General features: G+C 38.6%; 1 protein-coding gene across 6 annotated transcripts in view; it reads right to left on the bottom strand.

Annotated features, from left to right (window-relative positions):
* Positions 1–22,733, bottom strand: part of LOC124607074 (oocyte zinc finger protein XlCOF26-like) — a 299,664-nt gene extending 276,931 nt beyond the window's left edge. For 3 of the 6 annotated variants that reach the window (XR_006978771.1, XR_006978772.1, XM_047139248.1), the window contains exon 1: positions 22,632–22,698. The gene's annotated coding sequence lies outside the window, so the exon portion shown is untranslated. Of the gene's footprint in view, positions 1–22,631 lie in introns of all 6 variants that reach the window. The other 3 variants (XR_006978770.1, XR_006978769.1, XR_006978768.1) reach the window with 2 other exon arrangements.
* Between the last annotated feature and the right edge of the window lie 952 nt (positions 22,734–23,685).

The raw sequence follows: 23,685 nt of genomic DNA, 5'->3' as shown, positions 1-23,685 counted from the left end.
ACTCTGTAGTCCAAGTTTTATGACTTTGCCACCATGTTTTCCTGATATAGGCATTTGTATCACAGATGACTGGTTTTGGAATTCCAGCTCATCCTGAAATTTCCTGGTTATGGAGGTACCTTCACATTGTTTCGGAGCTGACAAGGTTCTTGAGTGCAACATACAGCACTGCAGTGAGTTTTGCACCTGCTGTCCTCTAATTTTTTGTCACAGTCTCCCTCAATCACTATCTGTCATGATCACTCAACACATACTTTCGTCCACATTGTGACTTAAAGTATGAAGTTTTTCCACTTTAGATGTACGAGGGGGTACCCAAAACAACCGGAATTATTTTTTAAAAGCTATATATTTTCAAATTGTTTACAAAACAGTCTTATCCCCTTCAAAATACTCTCCATTACAGCTAATACATTTGTCCCACCAGTGCTTTCACTGTTTGAAACATTTTTTGTAATCATCTTTAGAAATGGCTGACAGCTCCACCCCCATTTTTTTTTCTCAGCTTCTTCAATTTTGTCAAATCAGTGTCCTTTCATGCCCCTTTTCATACGTGGAAATAAGAAAATATCGCATGGAACCAGATAAAGCGAGTAAGGTGCATGGGGCAGTGGAACCATGCCATTTTTAGCCAAAAACTAACAGAGATTGCCGTGTGTGCAGGTGCACTGTCGTGGTGGAAGAACCAGTCTCCTGTCTGCTGCAAATTTGCTGAACCGAACTCCAAGGTAACCCAATAATCTCTGACAGTTGATCAACTGTCTGTCGATGGTCGTCAATTCGGGAAGGTGATGGACATCCAGAACGTCATTTGTCATTAATCAACATGTAGCTATTTTTAAATCGAGCAAACCACTCGTACACTTGAGTTTTTCCCATAGTGTCACCTTGACAAGCTACTTTCAACATCAAAACAGTTTCAGCAGCATTTTTATCAGGTAGAAAACAAAATTCCACAGCTGCACTTTGTTCACTTGAACTTGCCATTATAAAAAACAAAACAAGAACAAAACAGTCCAAGCAAAAACAGAGTCACTGCAAATGAACAGAACAAGCCAAGTTGACAATACAGGCAGCACTGAACTGGCAATGAGTTGCGCTATACAAGTCTAGTGGCAGGAATGAGTACTACACAAGCTCCACCCATGGCAATGTTATTCCAGTTCTTTTTTGGGTATCCCCTCGTATGCAGTTTAAATCTTCTATACAGAGCCTCTTGAAGATTAAGCATTTCAGCTACCTTTGTTCCAGAAGCACTCACCATATGAGCACTAACAATTTGCCCACGTTCGACTTCACTTGGCTCCATCATAATGCATTCACAACTATGCACAACACTGTTCTGAACACAACTGAAAGTTGCAATGTAATGAGGTCACTAGACAGATGCAGTTCTTGGTCAAAAACGACAGCACAAGCTGCAGGCTTGACTAGCATCTGTATTTATGTTAAAGCATGCATTTCTCATAGTGTTTCCATATTTTTGTCCAACCCCTGTACGTAATGACATGTAGAATGAAAGATTGCATTTCTCATAATTTTGCTGCACTCCTGCTGTGTGTCCACATTACACGAGACTGAGTTGATCTTATGAGTTTGGGGGAGAAGCAGATAGAAGTCCGCAAAGAGGTAGACTCGAGTACTTATGGTGATTTTCTGACATGCTGATTAAGTCTTCATGGCTTAGGAACACCTATAGTAAAGTTGCTGAAAGGACATCCAGGACAGCCGGTGGCTTTTTGCAATGCTACTATGCAGCTGTTTGTTGTTACACCTTGTCGGTCGGCCCTTCAACTGGCTATACGTGACCTCGAGTTGTGGATTAAACGCAAATACCAGTATTGTCTTCTCCAGGTCAGCTCTTACCTTTTATGTGATTTGTCAATCATTACTTTCTTGTCCCAGTCCACAAGAAAATTTCTGCTTCAAATATTGAAAAACCACAACTCATCCAGTTTTGTACTGTCAAAATACACAACCTATCCTAATAAACTATTTAGTACATGGTAGGAAGCCCTAAGATTTTGGGTGCTGTATACTGATGAAAACTGGAAATACCATTTAGCAAACTTGCTAAATCGTAAAGGCTCAGCTACTTTTAGAATAACAATTATTGACAACTTTTTGGGCATATAAATCAGTAATTTAACATATTTTGCATATATTCATTAACTGAAGTCATATGGGATACTAAACAGGATGATCAAGTGTTTCTGTTTGAAGGTCATATAGTTCAGAATAAATACGCCAATCAGGCAAAATCACTGTGAGCACTCAGTGGATTATCACAACAACACAAAAGACTGAAGATACCTGTTGGTAATAAACCATGTCCTGCTCCATGAAGAAGTCTGTAACTGTCCGCTCTGCTTCCTCGTCCAACAGGAATCACTGACCCTTCAAGTGGTGAAAGATCAGGACTATTGGGTAGGTGCTTGAATGACTCCCAGTTGAGTTGGCACAACCATCATGGAACTTGTTGCACCCTTCACAGTGGTGGTTTACGACAGACATCCTGCCCTATACACATTGTTCATCCTCTGCTGGATGTCTACTGGTGTTTGTCATTTGGTGGCCAAGAAAATAACAACTGTGTGTTGGTTGTGTTTGGGTGCATTTGGTAGTAATTTTGCCACAGTCCAGATTTCCACATTTACTGCACAATTGTCAGAAAGACACGAATGCCACACTAATCCCTTGCCTACATTCTGTGCTCTATACTCACATTGGAGTCATGCTAGGGTGCATGCAAACTGCATCAGTGTCCTGAAATGGAAACTTTTTGATTGCCCCTTATATTATGGAGTTACAGCTCACTTGTGTAAAAAGTATTCTTCATATTCTTCACACAAAATTAGGAAATTTTAATTATGTGCAACATTCCCACACATGGTTTTTGCAGAAGTATTTTTCTACACAACTGAGAATATTAAACATAGCTTTACGGCCAAATTATTCACTTGTGACATCTGTTGTGAAAAATATATTGCAATCTGAGGGTAATAAGTATCAAAGCAATACAATAAGGAAAGGAAAAGAATGCTTTTCATTTCCTGCTAGTGAACATGGAAGAACAATCACAGCTATCAAATTCTTTGACAATCTGATACTGGAAATAAAATGACTGAAACAACAGGAAAAGTGTTTTCAAGTGTAGATTAAAATTGTTTTTACTTGCGAGAATTTAGAATCTGTACTTTCACTGTTTATATATCTTTCGCATTGCTGAGGATGCTGCGGACTGTACAATACTATAGTTCGTGTGTGTTTAATGTTATATAATTGGACAGACAAAAAATCTACTCACCAAGCAGTGGCAGAACACACACATAACAGAGAGTTGTAATTGGCATGCCATTGGTGACTCAGTATTATCCTGGTCTGGAATGTGTTAATCAGCTACTTCAACAGGGCCATGACTTCCCAAAATCATGCCCTGAAATGAGATCTATTCTGTCTAAAATTCTGCCCACCACATCTAGAACAGCTTTCCGTCGCCCTCCCAATCTCTGCAATATTCTTGTCAGACCCTATGCTCCTCCTGCACCCATTTCCCTACCCTATGGGTCCTATCCCTGTGACGGTCTTCTCTGCAAGACTTGCTTGCTCCCTCCTACCACCACCTATAACAGTCCTGTAACTGGCAAAACATATACTGTCACAGGGAGAGTCACCTGCTGCATATACCAGCCATTATGTAAACACTGTTCGGCCTTCTACGTCGGCACAACTACTATCAAATTATCAATTAGGATGAACGGGTATAGGCAGAGGGTCTATACTGGCAACTCATAATATCCTGTTGCAGAGCATGCTCTACAATATGACATTAGTGACCTCGGCACCTGTTTCACCATGCATGTCATCTGGATTCTTTCCCAGACACCAGTTTCTCAGAACTCCGCAGGTGGGAACTAGCACTACAACATGTCCTTGGTTCTCGCCACCACCTGGCCTTAATTTACATTAATTTCTTCTGTCTCAGCATTTCTTCACTGTAACCACTCTTTGCTTCGCACTGCATTAGTTTCTACAATTTTCAGTGTCCTTCCCGTCTATTTTTCACCACTCACCTCCACCTCTGTTATGTACAATGCACTTGGCATGCATGCATGATGTTTAAGCAGTAATCTGTCTGCATATTACCCATCTTCCACCTTCAAGCTCTCAGGTTTTCAAATCTTGTCCAATGCAGTCCCCAACAATCAATCAGTCTTTCCTTCTCATCTTGTTCTTCCGTGACCCGCAGTTCTCAGTGACTTTTCCGAAATCTTCCTCTTGTCTTAGATCTCTCCAGTCATTTCCTTCAGCCTTCTTCATTCCCCTTCAACATTTCTGCCTGAAGAAGGAGTCACTGGCTCCAAAAGCTTGCCAATTTATGTGTGTGTTCTGCCACCACTCGATGAGTAGTTTCTTTTTTTTTTTTATGAAATCCATCCAATTAAATAATTTTGTCAGTAATTGATTGTTTTTGTTGTTTTAATGTATTAATGTGTGCAATAAATCTTACAGCTGATATCACTGGAAAATTGTTCTGCTAACAGATTATGGGCCAAGTCTATTGTAATATTAAAAAAGAATGTCAATAATTGATTGTTTTCATTGTAATGTATTAATGTGTACAATAAATCTCACAGTTGATACCACCAGAAAATTGTTCTGCTAACAGACTATGGGCCGAGTCTATCATAATATTAAAAAGAATACCAGATCATCAGATAGCGGAAATTAGCAGCACCGCTCAGCAATTTGGAACCACGTAACACTAATACAATGAGTTGTGCAAATACACAAATTCACTGCCTCCGACTGAGTAACTGGTGGGAAGAGGAAACTATAGTATGTGGCAGCTTGCTACACGGAAGTATCTAGAACATGAACAATTATGGGATAGCGTCAGCGGCACAATAATGGCTGTAAATAATGTCTGCTCAGCAAAAGCATATGTTCATTTGCAAGATATATCTACAGCTAAGGAAGCCTGGGACAAGCTAAAGGAAGTCTATGAAGACTCTGGCCCCTTCAGACGAATAATTTTACTAAAGACACTGCTGACAAATCAGACTAGAAAATCATTCATCAGTTGAAAAATACGTGTCAAACATAATTTCCACGTAATAAAAATTAAATAGCTTGAGCTTTGAAATTAAAAAGGGATGGATTGAGTGTATTCCTACTTGCAAGATTACCAGACGAATATAAACGTATGACTGTGACCTAAGAAAATTCAAACTTGCCAAACTCAGGAGACTCAATAAAAAATATATTACTGCAAGAAATAAACGACACCTGTAATAAACCATCGACAAGCGATACTGTTCTTCGAGTCACCAAGAAGACGAGTAAGTTGCAAGGCGCTACAACTGCAACAAGTATCAGCATAAAACAATGCAAAAACTTTGGCCAAGACAGTGAGAAACCAGATGTTCCTTTCAAACGTAACTGCCTGGAAAGATGCTGTACAGAATGGTATGCAGACATAGGTGCGTCAGAGCACATGTCTAAATGTCCATGTGATGAAAATAAGTGTAAAATGGTGACAGGCTCGCGAGTTGTAACAGCAAAGAATGATAACTTACCTGTAAAAGGAAAAGGATCTGCATTTGTAGATGTTCTCAAGGACAACAAGAAAGACAAAATTAAAGTAGAGATATCCCGTATGTGCCTCAGCTAAGCACAAATTTAATATCTGTTGGTAAAATAGTAGAAAAAGGTCATTCCATTTTATTTAACAAACAAGGCTGTCATTTTCACAACACATCCAAAAATGTGGTTGCTAGTGCGTCGTTAACAAATGGTATGTAATCGACAAGACCAACCAAATAAATGATCTAACTTTTGAAGCAAAATCAAGTACCACAGCTGATTCAAAAGTTTAAAAATCTAGTGTGAAAGAGAAACTGATAAAACTTTTACAGACAAGTAGGGATCCAACATCAGACTACAGCGCCACATACACCAGAAAAAAAAGGAGTATCTGAGCATTATAACTGTACAGTAGTAGAAAAAGTGAAATGTGTGTCCTTCGAAGCAAATTTGCCAAATAAATTCAGGGCAGAAGCAGCCTCCACTGCAGTCTATTTAATTAACAGATTTCCGACAAAGGCTGCGGTCACAATTGCTCCAATATCAGTGGATTCCACCAACGACTGACATCAGCCAGAGACGGCCAATCTTTTCAAATCAGTACACCGCTACATGTGCAGTCACACATAGCCAACCTTATCTCCTGAACATACAGACTTCAGACGACAATCGGTGAAATTCAAATCAGTTTGTTTACTTACTAATCAAACGACGTTCTCGCACACAAAATATGGAGTGTAGGAAACGTAAGATTAGCCCAAGAAAAAGTGAGTTTGTGGCATCCTGAGAATGAAAATATCATAATGGGGACATAGTTAGGAATGTATTGACTTAAATCGCAGATTTATTCAAAACCTCAAATAGGCAAAATCTTTATTGGAAATTTGAGGCACAGGTTATAACCTCAAAAATTAATTTGTTGAAGTGAAAAGGATGGTGTATTTCAAATGCTTACTGCTACTGTATTGAATCTTTTCTGTGGTAGGTTGACATCAGCAGTCTACAAATTATTATTACTGCTTACTGGCGCTTTATGCCAGTAGGGTAGCGATTCTGTTAATATGAAGTCGCTTGCAAGTATGGTGTATGGTACCGATTTCCACTTTTAAGTGCTTTAGGTTTTCAGGGTATCTTATGTTACACTTTATGCTTGTCTTTCACTCATGTGCTAAATGACATTCATTGAAAGGTAATTGACGTACATCTGCATAACTTTAAATAAATACAGAGAAACTGAATGCTTATAACTCGCTTTTCAGGGTCACCATGACTTATTTCGAGTATGTAACAGAACGTTTCTCCCATCATCTGACATAGTCATAAAACTTGTCTGGTTATTCCAATAATTGAGGACAGAGTTTCTAGTTCTCACGACATTCTTTACAAGGCAGGAAAGCTCATTCACAGGCATCCAGTGTCTCTTTAACAGCAGAACCCTCTATGCAGCAGTCGTTTCTAAGCACAGTGGCATTGTTGTAACCACTCCATCCTAAGAGCTTAAAATCTAACCTACTTCATACACTATATGATCAAAAGTATCCGGACACTGTCGAAAACATACTTTTTCATATTAGGTGCATTGTGCTGCCACCTACTGTTAGGTACTCCATATCAGTGACCTCAGTAGTCATTAGACATCGTGAAAGAGCAGAATGGGGTGCTTCGCAGAACTCACGGACTTTGAACGTGGTCAGGTGATTGAGTGTCACTTGTGTCATACGTCTGAAGATCATAATATGTAATAGGCAGACATCTATCCAGACCTTCACACAGGAATTCCAAACTGCAATGGAATCCACTGCAAGTACTATGACAGTTAGGTGGGAGGTCAGAGAACTTGGATTTCACAGACGAGCTGCTGCTCATAGGCCACACATCATGCCAGTAAATGCAAAAACAACACCTCACTTTGTGTAAGGAGGGTAAACACTGGACAAATGAACAATGGAAAAACATTGTGTGGAGTGACGAATAATGGTACACAATGTGGCGATCCGATGGCAGGGTGTGGATATGGAGAATGCCCGGTGAACATCATCTGCCAGCATGTGTAGTGCCAACAATGAAATTTGGAGGCAGTGGTGTTATGGTGTGGTTGTTATTTTCATGGAGGGTTTTTTTTTTTATGACACTATCATAGCAGAGGCCTACAATGATGTTTTAAGCTCCTTCTTGCTTCCCACTCTTGAAGAGCAATTCGGGCATTTTTCAAGAAATCTTCCAGCACCTGACTGAACATATGCCTGCAAGAGTGGAAGCTGTCATCAAGGCTAAGGGTGGGCCAACACCATACTAAATTCCAGCATTACTGATGGAGGGTACCACAAACTTGTAAGTCATTTTCAACCAGGTGTCCAGATACTTTTGATCACATAGTGTACATAGAAGGGATTATAACCTAAACTACCCTCCTTGACCCCAACAAAATCTGATGAAGAAGATCGGAAGCACTATGACCACGCGGTTGGCCGATATTATCGGGCGACCTCTGGCGATGGTATCTGACGACCGTTGTTGGTGCCACTGTGAACGCAGCCTAAGGCACTAAACTACATGACACCGAAAGAAGCTTGGACAAACAAGAAACTGGATCTTCAACACCGCAGAATATTTTGAAGCAAGGCTGTGTTCACGTTCCAAAAAGCAATCAATGAAAATGGGCCAAAATTGTATTGAATGTATCTTGTTAGGATACTGTGAATAATCAGAGCATACAGGCTTTTTTAAACAAACTGCCATAGAATCATAAAAATGAAGGACATTATTTTTGACAAAGGTAGGCTACTTCTAAATAGTACAAAGAAGCAACTGAGTCGCAGGAACTAAATCGAGTGTTTCTCCGACTGACAGAAAAACAAAATGAAAAGATTGAAATCGAAGGATTTGAACCCAAACCTGAGACTGCCACATCAAGCAGTAGTTCAAAGAATACTAGCTGCAATGAGGAACCCAGCCAGGATAATACAAATAATGATAATAAGCAACCGCAGCAACTTGAGTCAATATGAAAGTCATCCAAAATTCTGATGCAAAGAAGCTACATGACTTTGTAACTTATCAGTCTAAATAGTCATCCGATACTGGTCCTTTGTCATTGGAAGAAGCAATGATGTCAGACACTGCTGAAAACTGGCGGAAAGCAATACAAGAAGAGTTACTGACCCACAGAGAGGACCACACAAGTGAGTTTGCTGTTTCACCTTCAGTGAGAAACCAGTAACTGCGAAATGGGTGTGTCAAACAAAGAAAGATTTGAAAGGTCACATTGTACACTATGAAGTACGGCTAGTAATAAAAGGTTGTGCTCAGTAGCAAGGCTTGGATTACAATGAAACACACAAACTAACTGTAAGACATAATTCATTAAGATATTTATTTGCTATGGCTGCTAAACATGATCTTAACACTGATCATCTAGATGTTGTCACAGCTTTCTTACAGGGTGACTTACAAGAAAATTCCAGAAGTAGACCCTGTTACAAAGACGGTGAAAGATGCTGGTATCAAAAGACTAAAAAAAGGCAGTATATGGATTAAGGCAGGTAGTCACTGCAAGAACTTGTAATCAGACAGTTCATTGTTGAATTTAAAGTTCAAGAAATCAACAGCTGACCTTCGTGTCTATTACAAAAATCAGTTCAATAGTTGCTGTTCATTTGGATGGTATGCTAATTTTCAGTAACAATTAAAAACAGAAAGAGAAAAATTTATGCTGAAAGATCTTGGTGAAGTTACAAATTGCTTAGGTACCTGAATTAGTAGGAACTACAAAGGTTACCTGTGGATAGAATAGACACATTATGTGGAGCAGATTCTCAACAGAATTAATATGAAAGAGTGTAACCCAATATCTACATTACTGGAGTAACCAATTGCTCACTCAAGACATGAGTCCAAAAACAGGACAGGAGCAAGAAGCTATGAAGAACACACCCTATTGTGAAGCAACTAGAAGTTTATTATTTTTATTTATTATTTACATTTTGTGGTGTCACCGCAAGACACCACACTTGCTAGGTAGTAGCCTTTTAAATCGGCCGCGGGCCGCTAGTATACGACGGACCCGCGTGTCGCCACTATCAGTGATTGCAGACCGAGCACCGCCACACGGCAGGTCTAGAGAGACTTACTAGCACTCGCCCCAGTTGTACAGCCGACGTTGCTAGGAAAGGTTCACTGAGAATTACGCTCTCATTAGCCGAGACGATAGTTAGCATAGCCTTCAGCTTAGCCAATTGCTACGACCTAGCAAGGCGCCATTTATCCTTTGCTATGTATCTAATGAAGCATACCTCACGCCAGCCTGCGTGAGCTTATAGCGTGCATTTCGGCTTCCTCAAACATCACGGTGTTGGCACTTCTGCCGACACTTATAACGATATGTTTACGTAATGTGTATACATAAACATACAGTTATAAATGTCCCCGTTCGTAGCCGCTAATTATAACAATATGTTTACTTTTGTGCTGTAACATATAGCTATAATCAGCGGTGGAAACATATTTGCGAACGCCGACCGTGTGCGGCTGTTTCTTGTTGGATTGCCTGATCAGTCGGAAGTTGCATTGCGGAAGAGAGTAAATGCCTATTCAAAATATAATTATTTTTTGGACAGCTCAACATGAATTTCCTAAGGGACCGTAGTTTATCATGCATTTACCAATAGAATATGGCGCGGAGAAAATATTTCGCCGCATACAACTTCCGTCCGATTTCGACAAAAGAATTCGTGACTGTGAACTCTCTATTTGGCAGAAACATAAAGAAAATTAAATAACTTCATGAAGGAGTGAGACATAGATTCTATATTAAATAAATAGTCCATACACCAGTTCCATTTAAATCTGAATTTATGGCAATTAATAGACGAACTTACACTGCAATGAAGGATTTAACATGGATGCCGTTTTGACTGGCACTTCTCGTAATGAAAACAATTCCTTTGACGTTTTCACATACACGTCGCACAATAAATCTACTGCTAGGCACTTTTAGTATTACACACTTCACATTTTATGGCCTTCCATGGACCTCTCTTGCCAACTTTATACAAAGAATTTTTCAGTTTCCTGTCAGCCCAGTACTTTTTCATTCTCTCGAGTCTCATCCTTCTTTCTTCATCGGAAATCACCCTTCCTATTGTCTGTTTGTTGATTCTCGTTTGCAGTCTGGTTTGTTTGTCTGTGAGTTTCCTGATTTTGTCAGATTTGTTTCTTACGTCTTCCAATGTAATCTGTAGCTCATCCACATCTTCGTTGATTTCTGTAATCCACTTAATGTTACACTTACTATTCCACAATTTTTCTATTATTCTCCTGATGATCCTGTTCTCTGGTGTTCTGATTAGATGTCTAAAAAAATGAAATGCATTTCTTCCTGATTCTACTCATTACTGGTTCTATTTCCTTGTAGACTGTTTCATTTGTAGCTACTCTCCAGTGTCCATCTTTCTGGTACGATTTGTTGATGCACATTCTGATGATTCTTCTCTCTGTTTTAAGTATTTTGTCTATTTGTGCAGTGTTAGTTGTTTTGAAGATGGTTTCACTTGGATATGTTATTTCTGGTTGAGTGGCTGCTTTGTAGTGTTTTAATTTTGTTGCTATTGACAGGCACTTTTTGTTGTAGGTGTTCTTGGTGATATATTGTGCTCTAGTCAATTTGTTTATTCTGTTATGCCATGTTGGCTTTTCATTGAGGTTATATGTTATGATTTCTCCCAGATATTTAAATTTATCTACAATTTTGATTTCTTGGTTCCATATGGCAATCTTGTTTATGAGTGGCGGGTCAAATAACATGATGACTGTTTTTCAAAGGATATTCCAAGACCAATTTTCTGTGCTATTTCCTGTAGTGAGATAACTTGTTGTTTGGTTTCCTGAATACTGTTGGACAAGAGATCAAGGTCATCAGCAAATCATAGACAATTTAAACTTATGTTGTCTTTGGGTCTTCCAATTTGGATGTTATTTGGGTTAGTCTTTTACCATTCCCTCATTATGTATTCTAAAGCACAGATGAACAGCACGGGTGTCAAGCAATCTCCTTGTCTTAAACCTGTTTTTATATTGAATGGCTAAGAGAGTTCCCTCCTGAACTTGACTTTTGATACAGTGTTGTTAAAGGCGAGTTCTATCAATTTGATTAATTTTGTATTAAGCCCAAAATTTCTTAAGATTTTTAACATTGAAGATCTATGGACACAGTTATATGCATTTTTAAAGTCCACGAAGGTTATTACAAGAGGTTTATTTCATTTCTTGTAATATGCTATGGCTAATTTTAAAGTGAAGATCTGTTCTGCACAGCTTCTCCAAGGTCTGAAGCCTCCTTGGTATTCACCTAATTCTTCCTCTAGTTGCTCTTTGATCCTCTTGTACAGGATTTTGGAGAAAATCTTGTATGTGCAGTCTAAGAGAGAGATACCTCTGTAATTATCTGGGTTGCTTTTATCTCCTTTTTTTGTGGAGTGGGTGGATTATGGCTGTGGTCCAATGTTCGGGAAACTTTTCTGTTATAGATTTTTGTTAGGGCTATGTGTAAGGATGTTCGAACTGTATCACTGGCATATTTCCACATTTCTGCAAAAACTTGGTCTTCTCCACATGCCCTATAATTTTTCATCTCTCTGAGTGCCATTTCCACCTCTTGGATTGTTGGAGGATATATGAGATCAGGTGGAGTCTTGATGGGTGTGTGTGTGTATTAACTGCTAAAAAAGTTCCTGGGGTTCTTCACAATTCAAAAGTTTACTAAATGCTTCTGCCATAATTCCGGCATTTCCCCTGTCATTATGTGCCATTTTTTCCATCTTCTCTTTTCAGCAATAACTAGAAGTTTAATGTTGGCTCGGTTAGGACCAAGGCCAGACCTAGCTTAATCAATAGGAATTGTCAGTTGTTTTTGTAACAATCCAAGCATGCAAGCAGTCAAAAGAATCTTTGGATACCTGAAAGACACCAATGATATGAAGCTATTATTTTCTAAAGCAGAGGACTGCTGAATAACAGATTACTGTGATGCAGACTAGGCTGGAGATTCTGAAGACAGAAAGTCAACTGGGTGTATGTTTAAATCTCAAGGAGCAGTAATATCCTGGCAGAGAAAGAAACAGCCAACTGTAGTCTTATCCACAACTGAGACAGAATATATGGCCCTGACCTCAGCATGTCAGGAGGCTCTGTGGCTTCAGAGATTAGGCAATTAAATACCTCCAAACTCCAAGAAGAAGCCTATCAAACTATTATGTGACAAAAAAGCAGCAATCGACTTATCTGACACTGTTGGCTACATGAGGTGAACCTAACATACAGACACAAGATGCCACTTCATAAGAGAAAAAAATAGAGACAGCCTAAGCCACTGTGGAGCACGTATCTTCAGATCAAATGCTGTCAAACATGATGACAAAAGCTGTGGCAAAGCCTGCCATCATCTGCTGCAAGAAGGGTTTGAACTGAAAATGTATTTTTTTGCTTGTTTTTTGTGATCATGGTTCTAATAGTGGTGTAAGAATTTAAAATCTATGTCCTGACTGTGTATATATCTTTTTTTGTTGCTACAGATGCTGTATGTTTATACAGTTTTGTGTATATACATTCTAAATCTCTGAGGACACTTTTGTTCAACTGGCATTTTCATCATCATAGTGCTTATTGTGAATAAGAACTGTGGGATATGGAAGTAAGTGGCCAAATAAGATGCTTGGGAGCATTTACACACATTACATAGGCCAAACAATGAAATGCAGAGCATTCAGACTTCATAGTAGAGGCCATTTGTTTTTCTCAAGTTGAAGAAGGTGAGCACCTTCTCCACCATTAGTTGCTTCCAGCACCCTTGTCACAGTCTAAACCTCATTCTGAAATTTAAATCTTTTTGCTAGCTTTCTGTTAATTGTTATAACTGTAAAAGCGTACTACGACTACAAGTGTGAGTCAAAGTATCACACTATGTAAGATGTGATTAAGGATATATTCTCGTGGTGAGAACTGTATCTGTTACTTTCAAATGAAGAACACGAGGTGGTATTAAGATTCTTCAAGAATAAACATGTCATTTTTGGTGACTTCTGTACCTTCCCTGTCAGTTAGTATAAAGAATTTACTTTCTCCGGATGGATGCCACAGCCTCGATAATTCTAAAAAGAACATGGTTTCCACCATGCTGATATTTAAAGTGAGTACTTTATTAAGCACTCTCGAGTACACCTATAAACATAATATCATGCCAGAATTCTGGTGGGTGATTTCATCTCAAATCATACAGGCCATATTAACTCATGGTCATGAATTTGTCTGGAAAAAATATACAGGGTGTTACAAAAAGGTACAGCCAAACTTTCAGGAAACATTCCTCACACACAAAGAAAGAAAATATGTTATGTGGACATGTGTGCGGAAACGCTTACTTTCCATGTTAGAGCTCATTTTATTACTTCTCTTCAAATCACATTAATCATGGAATGGACACACACAGCAACAGAACGTACCAGCGTGACTTCAAACACTTTGTTACAGGAAATGTTCAAAATGTTCTCCGTTAGCGAGGATACATGCATCCACCCTCCGTCGCATGGAATCCCTGATGCGCTGATGCAGCCCTGGAGAATGGCGTATTGTATCACAGTCATCCACAATACGAGCACGAAGAGTCTCTACATTTGGTACTGGGGTTGCGTAGACAAGAGCTTTCAAATGCCCCCATAAATGAAAGTCAAGAGGGTTGAGGTCATGGAATTGGTCCGCCTCTACCAATCCATCAGTCACCGAACCTGTTGTTGAGAAGCGTACGGACACTTCTACTGAAATGTGCAGGAGCTCCATCGTGCATGAACCACATGTTGTGTCGTACTTGTAAAGGCACATGTTCTAGCAGCACAGGTAGAGTATCCCGTATGAAATCATGATAACGTGCTCCATTGAGCGTAGGTGGAAGAACATGGAGCCCAATCAAGACACCACCAACAATGCCTGTCCAAACGTTCACAGAAAATCTGTGTTGATGACATGATTGCACAATTGCGTGCGGATTCTCGTCAGCCCACACATGTTGACTGTGAAAATTTTCAATTTGATCATGTTGGAATGAAGCCTCATCCGTCAAGAGAACATTTGCACTGAAATGAGGATTGACACATTGTTGGATGAACCATTCGCAGAAGTGTACCCGTGGAGGCCAATCAGCTGCTGATAGTGCCTGCACACGCTGTACATGGTACGGAAACGACTGGTTCTCCCATAGAACTCTCCATACAGTAATGTGGTCAACGTTACCTTGTACAGCAGCAACTTCTCTGATGCTGACATTAGGGTTATCGTCAACTGCACGAAAAATTGGCGCGTCCGTTGCAGGTGTCCTCGTCGTTCTAGGTCTTCCCCAGTCACGAGTCATAGGCTGGAATGTTCCGTGCTCCCTAAGGTGCCGATCAATTGCTTTGAACGTCTTCCTGTCGGGACACCTTCGTTCTGGAAATCTGTCTCGATACAAACGTACCGTGCCATGGCTATTGCCCCGTACTAATCCATACATCAAATGGGCATCTGCCAACTCCGCATTTGTAAACATTGCACTGACTGCAAAACCACGTTCATGATTAACACTAACCTGTTGATGTTACGTACTGATGTGCTTGATGCTAGTACTGTAGAGCAACGAGTCACATGTCAACACAAGCACCGAAGTCAACATTACCTTCCTTCAACTGGGCCAACTGGCGGTGAATCGAGGAAGTACAGTACATACTGACGAAACTAAAATGAGCTCTAACATGGAAATTAAGCGTTTCCGGACACATGACCACATAACATCTTTTCTTCATTTGTGTGTGAGGAATGTTTCCTGAAAGTTTGCCCATACCTTTTTGTAACACCCTGTATATTAGACCTCTATACCATAAGTGTTAAGAAATAAAGTATTTTCGCCTTAACTTAAATTTTTGTAAATGGTACGGCCCTTTGAAAAATGTATATTTTGTAAATAACTCTTTAAAAAGTAGAGAAAAAAATATAACTAATAAGTCAGAAGCACTGGAGATCTGGCAGATGTTTTGCTTTAAAGCTTCTTCTTAGTGTACGAAATTTAGTTGAAACCTGCACACTTATGAGCCTCCTTTAACTTACAAATTTAAGACGGAAATACATAATTTAAGTTAATTTACCCAATTACAAAGTTTTTTCTAATTTGTAAAGTCACAGAATGCTATCTTTTCTGTCATATTACCAGATACTACTGAGGTAATCATTAAAAGTACCTTCTCTGCTCCAGCTATCTCTATTATAAAAATATTTATTACTAAAAATGTAAAAAGTTATTTTTATGAATTATTTACTCGAAAACCCCTATTCAAAAGCTTTTGAGAATTACTCAAAATATTTTTTTGTTAATATGTTAATAGTCAGTGCAAACACAGTGGGCAATATCTTTCTGTGTAAAGTGTTAAAAATTTTTCAACATTTTGCATATTTCGCATCACTGAATTTCTAGTGTACAATATGCATGTAGGCAAGACTGTCCTGTGTTCTTCTGTATATAACAAACAAGGGAGAATTTGCACATAACCCATTCTGCATCAAGTTTTGTGTGTAGTTTGAACTTCTTTGTTCGATACATTGTCAGTGAAGAAAAAGTGAAAGAGTAAGGTGTGTGGACTATAAAAAAAAGACGCAAGAAGGTGTGTTTAAGAAAAGTGCAAAACACTTCACATTTGCTGGAAAGCTGTCGGAGGGATTGCAGAAACATCTTGGTCGCCAAATAAAGGTGTTAGCATCACATCCATTGTGCAGGAATTGCTACACTCACTACGAGAAGAAATTTAGGGACAACCTACCTGAACAATCACCATCAAGCGAATGTGAAACTGAAGAAGAGAGTGCAGCTATTTATATTCCTGGGTGTGATGGTTTTGATGCACTGAATGTTAGCACTTCAGCTGTAGCCTCAATTATATCCCCTCTTAAACGCCCAGGAAAGGTAAGAAGCACAAGAAGAAAACAGTACGTAAAAAGAAAAGTGGAAGAAGTTGAAACAAGTTTTACACAAGCAACATCTTCAAAACTTTGTGAAGTGTATAATGTAGATGCACTTGGTGCAGAACCTGAAGATACTGATATGTGCACAAAATGTGAAGTGTGGTTTCAAAACCTAAATACTGCCATCTCAGCAGCCATTTATATTAAGTAGGTAGAATACCAGGTAGCTACTCTAAGCAGCAAATACAAAAATACGTACCCACTTCCTCAATTATTTGATTTCAAATGCACATAAAATAAAGAACGAAAAAGGTATTTGTGCATGTCCAGATTCTTGCTGTGGGCATCTGTTGCAAGATGATACACATACAATTACTGTTGGTCTGAAATATTACCTAAATGATGTCAAAGACTGCAGCAGGCAAAGTCCTAACCTGGCTGTCATCTCTGTTAGTGAAAATGGTGAAAAAGTAAAAAGATATGTGAGAAGATCAGTAAGAGAAGCGGAGAAGTTTGTTACAGAGGTTCAGCACTGGGTCATGAAAGGAGTAGCTCACCATCATATTCGGAGGATTCAGAGACAGGCCACAGCAGAAGTAAAGTCAGCCACAACACAGAATACTGACTCATTAGTTTTTCATTTCGACTTTGCTGAGAACTGGTTTGTTGCTTTGCAGAATGAAATTTAAAGTTACCATTGGCACACATCACAGGTATTAATATTCACATGTGTTGCTCACACAGTTTTGCTGTTGTCAGTGATGATCTCATTCAAGACAGTGCTGTCAGCATGATAACTGATGACATAGCACCTAGAACCCAAGCATTTCCTAAATGTGTATGTGACTGATGGTTCAGCATCTCATTTGAAAAACCACTTTCAGCTTTATGAGCTTGGTCAACACCGTAGTATAAGAATTAAGGCAAAAAATGGGTATTTTCAGCAATAGGTAATGGAAAAAGTGCACATGATGGGGCAGGAGGTCTCTGTAAACATCTTGCAACAAGATTTAATCTCCAGCATGAAACTGTTGATGCTATAAGAGATGCTACTGAATTTGTACACCCCATATCAACATCAGTAACACACATGAAACTCTTAATTCTAAATGAAAGTACATTAACAGAATTCCGTTGAAAAAAGAGACGAGTGGTCTGCTATGATGCCAGTGGTAGGAATTCAATCACGTCACTACTGGGTTGCATCCTGAAGTGGCACATACATTGTAAGAGAGGTTCTCCATGAAATACAGTGTGTTACTGTGTGTGAAATGCAGAGACCCAGAGACCACAGTATCCCTTAGCAGACTTGGTAGCAAGCCACTACATTTCTTGTGTGTATGACAATCAGTGGTGGATGGGACAGGCAATAAGTGTCTCTGATGAGCTGCAAGATATACCCATCTCCTTTATGACACCTCTTGGTTCTGCTAATATTTTCAAATGGTCATCATCAAAAGATCACTGTGCAGTTGCAATTTCCCAAGTACTGCTCTTAGGGGATCATACTTGTCCGTGTACAAATTCAGCTCATCTAAACAGGTTCAATGGGAAGCAGATGAAAAAAATGAACTCTTTTCAAAAGTGCAGTGTTGATTGTGACATTGTAGGCAATTATAAGTCACAAAGAAGTAAAATCATGACAGAAGACAAGGAGGAGGAAAAAAGATGGGGCATGAGGGAGATCTGAACATAGATCTCCCCCTTTCGACCAACACATAACCACGACACTGTGGCTACTCAAATTCGCTCAATGTTGCACATCTTGAGCTTTGATCGCTCACTGTTGCTATTTTTCATTTATTTATTTATATTTTTTTTCCCCCACAGTTCAGTACACCTTCTTCCAGTTTTCATGCTTGATCTGGGTTCAGTTTATGTCAGGCTATCTGGTGGGCCATCTTACCACTAAATCTGAGGGGTTTGCAATGGGGAGTTTCCCTTGTTAGAAAGTAAACAGCACACCCAATGACGGAAGACCTACTTTTGCCTTTGGATATGTTGTTTACCTTCTAAGTGGCTTGGTCCTGTCATGTGCAAATACTGGTTTGCTTTTGCATTGATAGTTTGTCTGGCAATATAAGCTCAGCCAGTTTTTCACCGTAGAGAGCCTGGTGAAGCCATGCTGAAATGCCAAAAGCAGTTGTGTCTGGAATAAATCAGAGATGAAAATACAGCTGCTGGTTTATTTATTGCTAATTATATGGAGATACGGCTAAGTTTTGGAAGTATGTTTGGATAGCCAAAGTGGTTAGGCAACTGCTCGCAACAAGCAGAAAATCTGGGTTCGAGGGCTGTCTGGCACAAATGATCATATGTTTCCAGTAAATTGTGTAGCTGTTATGATACCATATTCGCAATTTGCACATACATTCCATCATTTAATACACCTACAATCATCAGCTGTGTTTGTAACTTCAGACATGATGCATGTCCTAAAAAACATTGCATCAAACTACAAAGACACTGTTTTCACTAATGATAATTAGCTGACTCATGTAGTTGTTTTGTGTAAGGGTGCACAAAAACTGTCTCACTCAGTTCCAAAGTTTCTAAGAATTTAAAATTTGGTATAAAATAGACACCAGTTTACAATGAAACCATTACTTGTAACACTGTTGGAGTAGTTTCAATTCTTGAATCTAGATAATAAAGTAATATGTAGCAGTACTGAATATAATGTGATAAAACTTCAATTTTCAAACTTCATATTCTTTGCTGTGTATGTCAGTAACTTAAAAACTTTTACAACGGAATGCAGATAACTACTGTGTGCCCTAGACAAAGTCTGCAGAAAATTACTTTTGTGTCTTGCATTCATCATGGAAAAAATTTTCAGCCTGATACAGAAGTGGTGCTGATATCAATCAATTTTGTTAAACTCAATTAAATGACAACATGATCTTCACAACAATTCTGTTTCTAAAATTTTTGAATGTAGTCACATTATGTACAATTCATTCAACTGAAAATGTTTAAAAAAAATCTTTTGTTTCATTCAATGACTAGGCCTACTTCAATTTTAAATCATAACTAATAACACAGAAATCACAACAAAATTTAAAAAATATTTAGTATTAGTACTATTAAAACGTTGAAAAAATACTGCCATGTTATTCACAGTTTTTAGCAGAGCACTTATTCACTTTCTGCAGAACACCAGTGTTCCACAGAACACAGTTTGGAAAACCCTGCGCTATCTGATAAAAAGTATTTACAGACCCCTAACTAATATGGCTCTGATCACTAGATGTCACAAGAGGCAGACTTTTTAGTATAAAGGAAGTCAGAGTATTATGATGTCAGCAGAGACACGATAACAAAAGAATGAGTCAATCAAGAGAGTTCAGTGACTTTGAGTGTGGACTAATCACTGGATGTCACCTGAGTACAACATCCATCAGGAAAACTTCAACCTTTCTAAACCTGCCCTGATCAGCTGTTGGTTATGTGACTGTGAAGTGGAAAAGTGAAGGTATGACCACAACTTAACCAAGACCAGGCAGGCCGCATATATTGACAGATGGGGACTGTCAAGCATTGTGGAAGGTGGTTGTCAAAAAACTGCACAAAATAAGCAGAGGGAATTCACTCGTGAATTACACAGTGCTGCAAGCAGTCCAGCTAGCACAATGACTGTGCAAAGGGAGTTTAAAAGATTGGGGTTTGATGGTTGAGCAGCTCCTTATAAGCCCCACATTTCTGTAGTCAAATAAGCAATGCTTAGCATGGCGTAAATGATGCCACTGCATCATGGAAGACTGAAAACTAAAAATTTGATTTGTGAATGCCGGTACGTCATTACCTGCCTTCATGTGCAGAGCCAACAGTGAAGTATAGAAGAGGTGGTGTTTTGGTAATGGGGTGTTTTCATGGTTAGGGTGTGGTCCCCTTATAGCATTTAATAAAATGCTAATTGCAGCACGATATGAACGCATTTTACAGCACTGTGTACTGTATACAGAAAAGAACAGTGATCGTTTGTATCACCATGACAATGCACAATGTCTTAGAGCAGCAACTGTGAGGAAGTGATTTGTGTGCAGTAATATTTTTAATAAGGACTGGCCTGTCCAGAGCCCTGGCCTGAATCTACTGGAACACCTCTGGGAGAGGCTAGAATGTTCTTTGCTCCAAATCAAAGTGTACATCACTACCTTCTTTAGTTTCATATCTTGAGAAAGAATGTGCAGCCACCCCTCCACAGACATTCAGACATCTCACTGAAAGTGCGCCCAGCAGGGTTACATATTTTACAGTTTAATACATGAAATACCTTTCAATTTCAGCACACTATTCTATGTAGCAAACTGGAGTATTATGGAGACAATGGCATAACTCTTGCACAGATGGAATAATTCATAACACAAAGTTGAGGGTCACTCAGACTGTCTTTCAGGCACAGAACTATGGTCAACTCTTGTTTCTTAGCCCTGTAAATGTTCTTCAAGTGACTTTAAAAGCATTCAAAAACTGTAATGTTTGCTGGTGACACAAGCATATGTACTGGTCCAGGGTCCAAACTGAACCTTAGCAGATACAGCTCAGATGATAGCCAGTGATACATACAACTGATCCACAGATAAAAGTTTGAAGTCTTAATCTCATAATGATTCATGTAATGCAATTTCAAACCAACCTTAGTGTTTATGTTGATGCTAGCTATTCTGTGGAGGCAGCTTGGTGTTATAAACACCTCCTTCATAATTAATATAAAGTCTACAATATATGGAATGAGGATAATCGTTGTGTACAGTGCATTGCACACAATCTTTTTCTTAACAAATAAATCTTTTTTTTTTTTTAATTCTTGTTCACACACAAGGGAGCTTTAAACTACACTGAAGTTTCCCCCAAAATTTGATGTTACACTTTAAAGAAGACTGCGCTTAGGGAAAGTAGACAACTTCCAGGTATTGTTTTTAACAGAAATATCTGAGGATTAAACCTTACTGTAAAGTATGTAAACTCCAAACACAAAGAAAATGTATTGATGAATAAAAGTACAACATACACGTTTAAAATCACAAAAATGCCAAATGTCAAGAAATTTTGTGCTATTTACATAATGAATAGTTTTCTGAACTTCATTGTATTTTTACAAACAGAGCAGTTTTATATTTTAGGCTGGGGAAGTCTAATACTATTGTTTTCATTGACTGGCTGTTCCATCCGTTCTTGGTAGAACATTTTATACTTAATGAACGAAAACTCACACAGCACTACTGCAATATTCTATAATATTGTAGAATATTACACAAATGTTGCTTTGTGTGTTTTCATTCGTAATACTATTGTTTTCACATCGTTCTATTTAATTTTGAAAATTGTTCCAGACACCGCTCAGTTTCTAAAAACTACCGGAGTTTTTCATCTTCAACTTGGTTTTACTATTAGCTCTTCCCTACTTTTAAGTAAGTAAGAAGTCCTACATTTTTCGTATTAAACGACTTGTTTTAATTAATATTATAGCTGCTCGCTCTTGCTGTAGCTGCATTTACTTGTATGTTCTTCTTCGAATAAACATAATAAAGGATTCTTCCAAATCTAAAAAATATCTGAGGAGCCGCTTTACTAGTCTGTGTGTTGACTCCATTTTTAGCCTGTTATCCAATTTGACACCATGGAGTATTACTTAGGCTACACTTTTCCGCTGTTTAAGTGGTACGTCGGCTTCTAACACCCACAGGTAGTTTTTAGCGGTTAGCTGTAAAGTATTTTGTCGACTGTGCTTCTCCACACAGACGCTTCGGGGTCTTTTTAATTGTTGTTCATCCACGGTGCATTCGAAATGAAATACGCTTTTCTAATGAATTCATAGCAGTTATTGACGCAAATGGGAAAAATGGTTCATTAAATTTGGCGCACAAAGGATTTAGTCAATTTCACGAACACCAGATCCCTTTGGAATTAAAACGACAATAATTATATTGACAATTTATTAATCCGCATATAATGGTCACATAGCTAATTGTGTAGGCACAGTTCATAATTCAGAAGAAAATTATACACTTCTCATGAATCCTGAATTCATATACAAATAATGCAGATTATTCGACGGATGATAGTACCTTGCATTTATCCGCCTAAGCTTCAAATCATCTTGAGCGTCTTCGGAAACCTCCGCTCACTTTATTTAAAACAAAAGCACAACGCAAACATTTACACCAAACAACATTGTAATGATTGGTACATGCCCAACACAAAGCGCGCGGGAGATTTGAATACTCGGAAAATAACCTTGCAGTCATAAACTTTGTATTAATAGATTCGTAGGTATTGCAGTCTAGTATTACCATTTACGTTATTTACAAAACGAATATGTGTTGGCGTATTTCTGAGAAAACCTTATCAATAAGTGCAACGCCTACTACCTTCCACGGTTTTGTATGCAGAATTTCACTGTTCTAATTTAGTTATAGAGTGTGCTTCAGTTTCCCAATATGATTTTGCTTATGTCGTAGACGAAATTACTTAGAAGTACCACATTTACATTATTTGAAAAGGTGAAAATAGTTTACGACCGAGGATCGTTATTCGCTGTTAATCATTTAAAAAGAAACAGTATGCCCAACTATCAACAATGCTGATAATAAAGTACAACATATTTCGCTGCGTATAATTTGTGGATGGGGCGTAGGTGGAACGTATGTTTGAATACTTTTGTGCAAGCTGTGTTGAGTCCAACTTGCCTTCTTGATCGCATTGTAAGAAGCAGACTGGAGAATAGTCGCAGTTGTTACAACTAAAAATGTGTATGAATATTTCTTAGTTAAGAACCAGGAAGACGCAGTTTGACAAGTAAGAGCAAGTTATTAGCAATTGCAGTTACATAACGACTACTGTTTCGGACGGAACACAGAATAACAACCAATGCCAGAGAAAAAAAAAAGTATTTCATAGGAAAGACAAAATTAGGCACAATATAATTCTTAATTTGTACCCTATAATCTTTATTCACTCCCCCCCCCCCCTTTTCGGTTTAATAACTTGACTCAAGGTTTCAAAAATGACACAGAGGCTACATAGTGATAGATTACAACCACAAACAGTCAATGCATCAAATAGGCCGACCCCAATTTCATTATCCAAATCTTGAGATAGTCTATTGAATTGTACATTCAA

This window comes from Schistocerca americana, chromosome 3 (assembly GCF_021461395.2).
Source record: "Schistocerca americana isolate TAMUIC-IGC-003095 chromosome 3, iqSchAmer2.1, whole genome shotgun sequence".
In the NCBI taxonomy this organism is placed as follows: domain Eukaryota; kingdom Metazoa; phylum Arthropoda; class Insecta; order Orthoptera; family Acrididae; genus Schistocerca; species Schistocerca americana.
This window is presented reverse-complemented; position numbering and strand designations above follow the sequence as displayed.